Here is a 6,764-nt window from a genome sequence, read left to right as displayed (position 1 = left end):
ATTCTCTATAGGGTATATATTATATAGGCTTATTCCTTTAGTATATATTATAGCCTTAGATATAGAATCTAATCTTATAGTTTATATTTAGAAAATAATAATTTCGTGAAATATATTCTACTATCTTTTCTATTCCTATATATCTATAAGTAAGGTTATTATAATATTTCTTAATTACTTCCTCCTAGAGTTTAATTAGGATATAGATTAATCTATATAGGTAGAATAGACTACTTTTGTCTTTAATAAGTTTATTATTTTCTCTAAAGAGTTAATTAATTATATCTATTTCTAGTTCTTTTTTAATTTATTATAGTAAGTTACTATCTTCGACCTCTACTATTATAGCTAGTAACTATTTATTATATAAGATAGTACTATCTAAGTTTTGTCTTAGTATAGTAGGTTTTGTTACTTTAGTATCTAACTTATAGTCTAGTTACTAACTTAATATATTTATTTAGCTATTTTCTATTCCTTTATAATATTTAATTCTAAAATTGTATTATATAAGGGTTTTTACCTATCGCGCTTATTATTATATAAGAACCTTTGTAGTAGTAAAAAAGGTAAGGTTCTTATAATTAGATTTAATTATTACTATATATTTTACTCTTTCTAGATATACTCTCTAGATTTAGAATACTAACACTATAGCTAGTAGTTCTTTATTATATATATTATAGTTAAGTTCTATAGGTATTATCTTTCTTAACTAGAATATAACTAGTTAATATTTCCTATCTAGTCCTAGCTATATTAGTCTAGCTCCTAGGGTATAGTTTAATATATTTGTTTCTATAATAATTAGTTTATTATAGCTAAATATAGCTATAATTATTTTTTAGCTAAAGAGTTATTTAAGTTATTAGAATAACTCTTCTACTACTTTATCCTACTTAAATTTCTAGTCTTTTTTAGTAAGTTAATAGAGTCTTAATACTATTCTAGTGTATCTATTAATGATTTTTCGGTAGTAGTTAGTAAGACTAAGAAATTACTATACTTTTTTAATAGTCTTAGGTATTAGTTATTTTATAATACTTTTAATTTTATCTTCCTCTATCTTAAGTCTATCTAGGCTAATATAATATTTTAAGAATAATGTTTCTTAGATATAGAATTTATATTTCTTAAGTTTAAGAGTGACCTTTACTTTTATTAATTTCTATAGTACTAGCTTATTATATTTAATATAATCTTTAAAGGTTACTAAGAATACTAAGATATTATCTAGATATATAATAATAAAGATATTAAGATATTCCTTTAGCGCTTTAAAAATAAAGCGTTAGAATATAGCTAGTACGTTAGTAAAACTAAAGGGTATAACCTTATATTTATAGTATCTGAATTTAGTTCTAAATACCGTTTTCTATTTATAGCCTAGCTTAATTCTGATATAGTAATATATATTAGTAATATTATATTTTAAGAAGTACTTCGCTCCTCTAATCTAGTTTTATATTTTATAGATTAAAGGTAATAGGTATCGGTCTTTAATAGTAATCGAATTTAGATATTAATAGTCTATATAGAGTTAAAGGCTCCTATCTTTCTTTAGTATAAAGATAATTAGGTATCTGGCTAATAACTTTGAGGCTTGGATATAACCTTTCTATAGGTTCTTATTAATATATTCTTTAAGTATTTAGGATTCTTTCTATAATAACTAATAGATAGGTTTAAAAGTAGGTTTAGTACCCTCTATTATATTAATCTTGTGGTTAAAAGGCCTATATTTAGGTAATACTTTATTAGTAGGTACTATAAAAATATCTATAAACTCCTAGTATTTATCTAGAATCTAGGGTTTGTCGCTAGTTATATATAGCTTTTTATTTTTAATAATTATGTATTCTACTAGTTCTTAGTTAGATATACTAGGTAACTATTCTATAGTATTTAGGGTAACGCCTATGACTAATACCCTAGTCCTCTTCTTTTAGGACTATCTATTCTTACCTTATTAGCTAGACTTCTTTTAATATATTTTGTAGTTATTGTACTATTCTATATATTTATATCTATTAAAGGTAATCTATCCTAATTGCTAATTAATACTTAGGTTATACTTTCTAAGCTATAGAACTCTTAAAATAATATTATAGTCTCCTATTTCTAGAATATTGAACTTAATTAGTTCTAAGTATTTATAGATAGATATTAGTAGTATAATAGTTTCTTTACTTACTCTATTAGAGAGGACTTCTCTATTAAGTCCTATAATAGGGATAATATATAATAATAGTTTAGTAAGGACTTATTAGGTTTCTTAGAACCTAGGGTTTATAAAACTATTTATTACTCTTAAGTTAATAAAAGTCTAAGCCTTTCCTATTAGTAAGATTATATATAGTTTAATATATATTCTTAATAAAGTTACTACTAGCTATACTATTAGATAGCCTTAATAGTCATATATCTATCGGCTATTATATTATACCCTTTAGTACTTTTAGTTCTATTATAGCTTCTTTATCTACTTTAGTAGCTAAGGTTTAATACTAAGATTTAACTTACTAGTCCTATAGGTAGTATATATCTTATTATAGTATATAATACTAGCTATTCTACTATATCTTAGATATCGTATATATCCTTTATATACGTAAGTAGAATCTTTATAAGGGTATCCTACTAGGTTATTGCCTTCCTTAATTATATTAATAAGGTACTAGTCTAGTCTACTAGGCTATATCTTTCCTTTAAGATATCCTATAGGCTTATTATTAGCTTTTTTATTATTTTAATAGTTCTTAAGACTATCTAATAGTATTTCTAGGATTATTTAGTCGCTTCTTAAGAACGCGTTTGTTATTCCTAGACTATTAGTGGTTCTAGGGGTTATAACTAGCGTTCCTAGGAGACCTATTTTTTATTCTTAGGAGTTACTAGACTATTCTAAGGAGTAGTTTAGCTCCTAGGGGACGTACTAGGTCTATCTTTAACTTTCTATAGTATCCTAGTTAATTTCTAGGTAATCGATATATAGCTTATTAGCTAACCCTTTAATATATAGGTTACTTACTAATATCTCTTCTAAGCTTAGGTTACTCTATTTTACTAAGAGATCTTCTAAAGATTCTATCTTTAGGTAGTCTTATTTAGTTTCTTAGATTATATATAGTTCTTTATATATCGCTTATATATATTACCGTTTCTTATATAGTTTCTTCTACTTATATTCTCTTATATAGTATCCTAGTTTCCTATATATAAAATAGAGATTCTTCTGTTAATGCTTATTTTACTTATCTTAAGTGGTATTTAATTCTATTAGCTTTAGGTTATATAGATTAGGGTCTTAGAGTACTCTATTATAGTACCTATTACTAAAACAGCTGAATCTATAACTTTTACCCTTTTTCTATTAGTCTATCTCTCGGTATTTATATTATTATTCGTTAATATAATTATCGATCTTAATTATGATTGCGATAAGTTAGTCTAAGGTTTTAGGCCTATTAATTTATATTAATTTATCCTTAATATCTAGTTTAAGTCCTACCTTAAAGTATAGAATATATACTTAGTTAGGTAGATCTAGATGTTACGCACTGCTAACTGGTCACAGTTAGGTTAGATGGGTTCCAGGTATACTTGCCTTAATACTCCTCGTGTATCTAATATTAACGATCTATCGCAACTGAGCTATTACTTGTAAGGCCTTACTATAGCCTAAGTCCTGTTAAGAGATCGAGGAACGATACCAGTGAGAGCGCCGAGTAGATCTATACTAGGGTATTAGTCTGCTCGTGAGTGTTATTAAGTTATAATCAAGTAAAGAGTCATAGTAGTCTAAAAGGTAAATATAAGTAATAATATATAATTGAAGATAAAGAACTGAACTAAGTATATAAATGAGTGTCCTTATATATCTTTCGATTCCTACTCCTAGCGTAACTCCCTAGAGTCACCGCTAGAGTCGCTATATACTCCTACGTATACTTCTCTAAGTCGACGTAGGAGTCACGGTCACGTATCCCTGGTTCTGTATATAGCGATTCCTAGTATAGGTAATATCCGATACCCTAAAGTATATATATACCGGAAACCTCCTAGTAGGGAGTCTGATTAGGCTTAATTATACTTTTACTTACTAAGCGTAAATGGGTTTTCTCTTTCCTAAATACCTAGGGATACTAGAGTATTAGATACTATATGTGATCTACTAATAGATAGATTAGTTAGCTCTCGGTAGCCTATCTATATACCTAGTAGGGTACTATCGATTAGTAATAGGTAGTTCCGTAATATTATCTCCCCCTCCCTTAGGGTTTTGTCCTTAAAGCCCTTTAAAGCTATTGACCACCCCTTAGGTAAGTAATGTCGGTTATTTTTCTTTTTCCCTTTTTTCTCGTTCTTTAGTTATATGCCCTTTATACCATACTAGTTAATAACGCGACTTATAAATAAAATAGACTTACTTAATATCGATTAATTCTAATAAACGGTTTAGTTACTAAATACCCCTATAAATATTACTTTTCCCACAGTATCTCCTATATAGCGGATCCTAAGTACCGTAACTATACCGAATGCACTTATTAGGGTCGGAAATATATAAAAAGGTTCTATAGTAAAACTAAGTAGTAAAAGGTATTACACGAGTAGCAGAAAATTGATAAAAAGCTTACCTAGGCTAAAAAATAGTAAATAGATATAATAATAAAAATAATACGTTTACGTAAATAGCGCTAATTCTTACGTTCCTAGAATAATCGGATATTAGATCACGATTCTGTGTTAATAGAGTAGTTAGATACTAAGGATCCTCTATCTACTAAAGATCTTACTAAGCTAGATCGCCTCGCTAATAAGCACGATGCTTAAGCCCTTGCCGCTACGTTAGAGGATCCTACTCTAACCTAGATATTCGGTCCCCTATCCCCTTCTATCTTAGAGGGGATAGACCTGTCTTTCCTAGTTAGCGATTCTTCTAGTAGAACTATTAAACTAGTTAGGGGTAGCCCCTTAGGTTCTCGATAGGTTCCTAAGTATTTTCAGAGGTATTGTACCCCTTTTATCTTACCAAGTAGTAAGGCTTTCCGCTTATTCGCTTTATTTCTAGGATTTCTTTAACCTTATATTTATTTTCGGTTTCCTCCTCTAATTCTACATTTATCGCAAGTTTAGCGTTATTTAGTACGGGTTTAAGTAACGAGATATAAAACACTAGATAGAGTTTTTATATACTTTCTAGTAGCTTTAAGCGATAGTTAACTAATCCTAGTTTTTCTTTAATTTCGAATAGTCCTAACTGTAGGTAGTCTAATTTATTACTAGGTCGCTTAGTTTTAATATTATAGTATAAAAGATAAACCTTTTCTCCCTCCTTTAGGTTAGGTCCCTTTTCGTGTTTTTAGTCATAATACTTCTTTATCTATAGATTAACGAAGTCGATATCTTTAGATAGTTATAGGTACAACTGTTTTAGCCTATTAGCCTTTAGTCTCGCTAATTCTACTATAGCTACCTTACCGATTAGTTATCCGTAAACTATAGGGTTGTACCTATAATTAGTAAAGAATAGTAATTCTTAGGTTATAGAGTAAATAGTATTATTATACACTAATTATACCGTTAGTAGTAGTCCTACCTAGTTATCTTATTAGTAGTTTATATAGTATCATAGGTACTACTTTAAGGTTTAGTTCACTCTTTCGGTTTAACCGTTAGTTTGCGGGTAGTATACTATAAAGAGTCTAAGCTTAATACCTATCTAATCCGCGAAGGATTACTATATATTTAATATAAATAATTTATCTCTATCTAATGTGATTTTAGTCGGTAGTCCGTAGTTTATAACTATATATTATAGGACTATATTCGCTATTTAATCTACGTTAATAGTTTCTATAGTCGGAATCATATAGGCGTATTTAGTAAGCCTATCAACTATAACTATAATTATATTATATCTTTCTAAGACCAGTAGCTTTATAACGAAGTCTATAGTAATCTATTCCTATAGGTTAGTCGGTATCTTAAATAGCTATAATTCTCCGTAGGGTACATATTATATAGGCTTATTCCTTTAGCACATATCACAGCCTTAGATATAGAATCTAACCTTATAGTTTATATTTAGAAAATAATAATTTTGTAAAATATATTCTACTATCTTTTCTATTCCTATATATCTATAAGTAAGGTCGTTATAATATTTCTTAATTACTTCTTCCCAGAGTTTAACTAAGATATAGATTAATCTATATAGGTAGAATAGACCACTTTTATCTTTAACAAGTTTGTTATTTTCTCTAAGGAGTTAATTAATCGTGTCTGTTTCTAGTTCTTTCTTAATTTATTATAGTAGGTTACTATCTTCGACCTTTACTATCGCGGCTAGTAACTATTTATTATACGAGATAGTACTATCTAAGTTTTATCTTAGTATAGTAGGTTCCGCTACTTTAGTACTTAACTCGTAATCTAGTTACTAACTTAACGCATCTGCTTAGCTATTTTCCGTTCCTTTATAATATTTAATTCTAAAATCGTATTATATAAGGGTTTCTGCCTATCGCACTTGTTATTATATAAGAACCTTTATAGTAGTGAAAAAGGTAAGGTTCTTATAATCGGATTTAACTATTACTATATATTTCGCTCCTTCTAGATATACTCTCTAGACTTAGAATACTAACACTATAGCTAGTAGTTCCTTATTATATATATTATAGTTAAGTTCTATAGGTATTATCTTTCTTGACTAGAATACGACTAGTCGATATTTCCTATTTAGTCCTAGCTATATT

Source organism: Penicillium griseofulvum (assembly GCF_001561935.1).
Source record: "Penicillium griseofulvum strain PG3 chromosome Unknown contig_79, whole genome shotgun sequence".
NCBI classification, from domain to species: Eukaryota; Fungi; Ascomycota; class Eurotiomycetes; order Eurotiales; family Aspergillaceae; genus Penicillium; species Penicillium griseofulvum.
Note: the sequence above shows the minus strand (reverse complement) of the source record.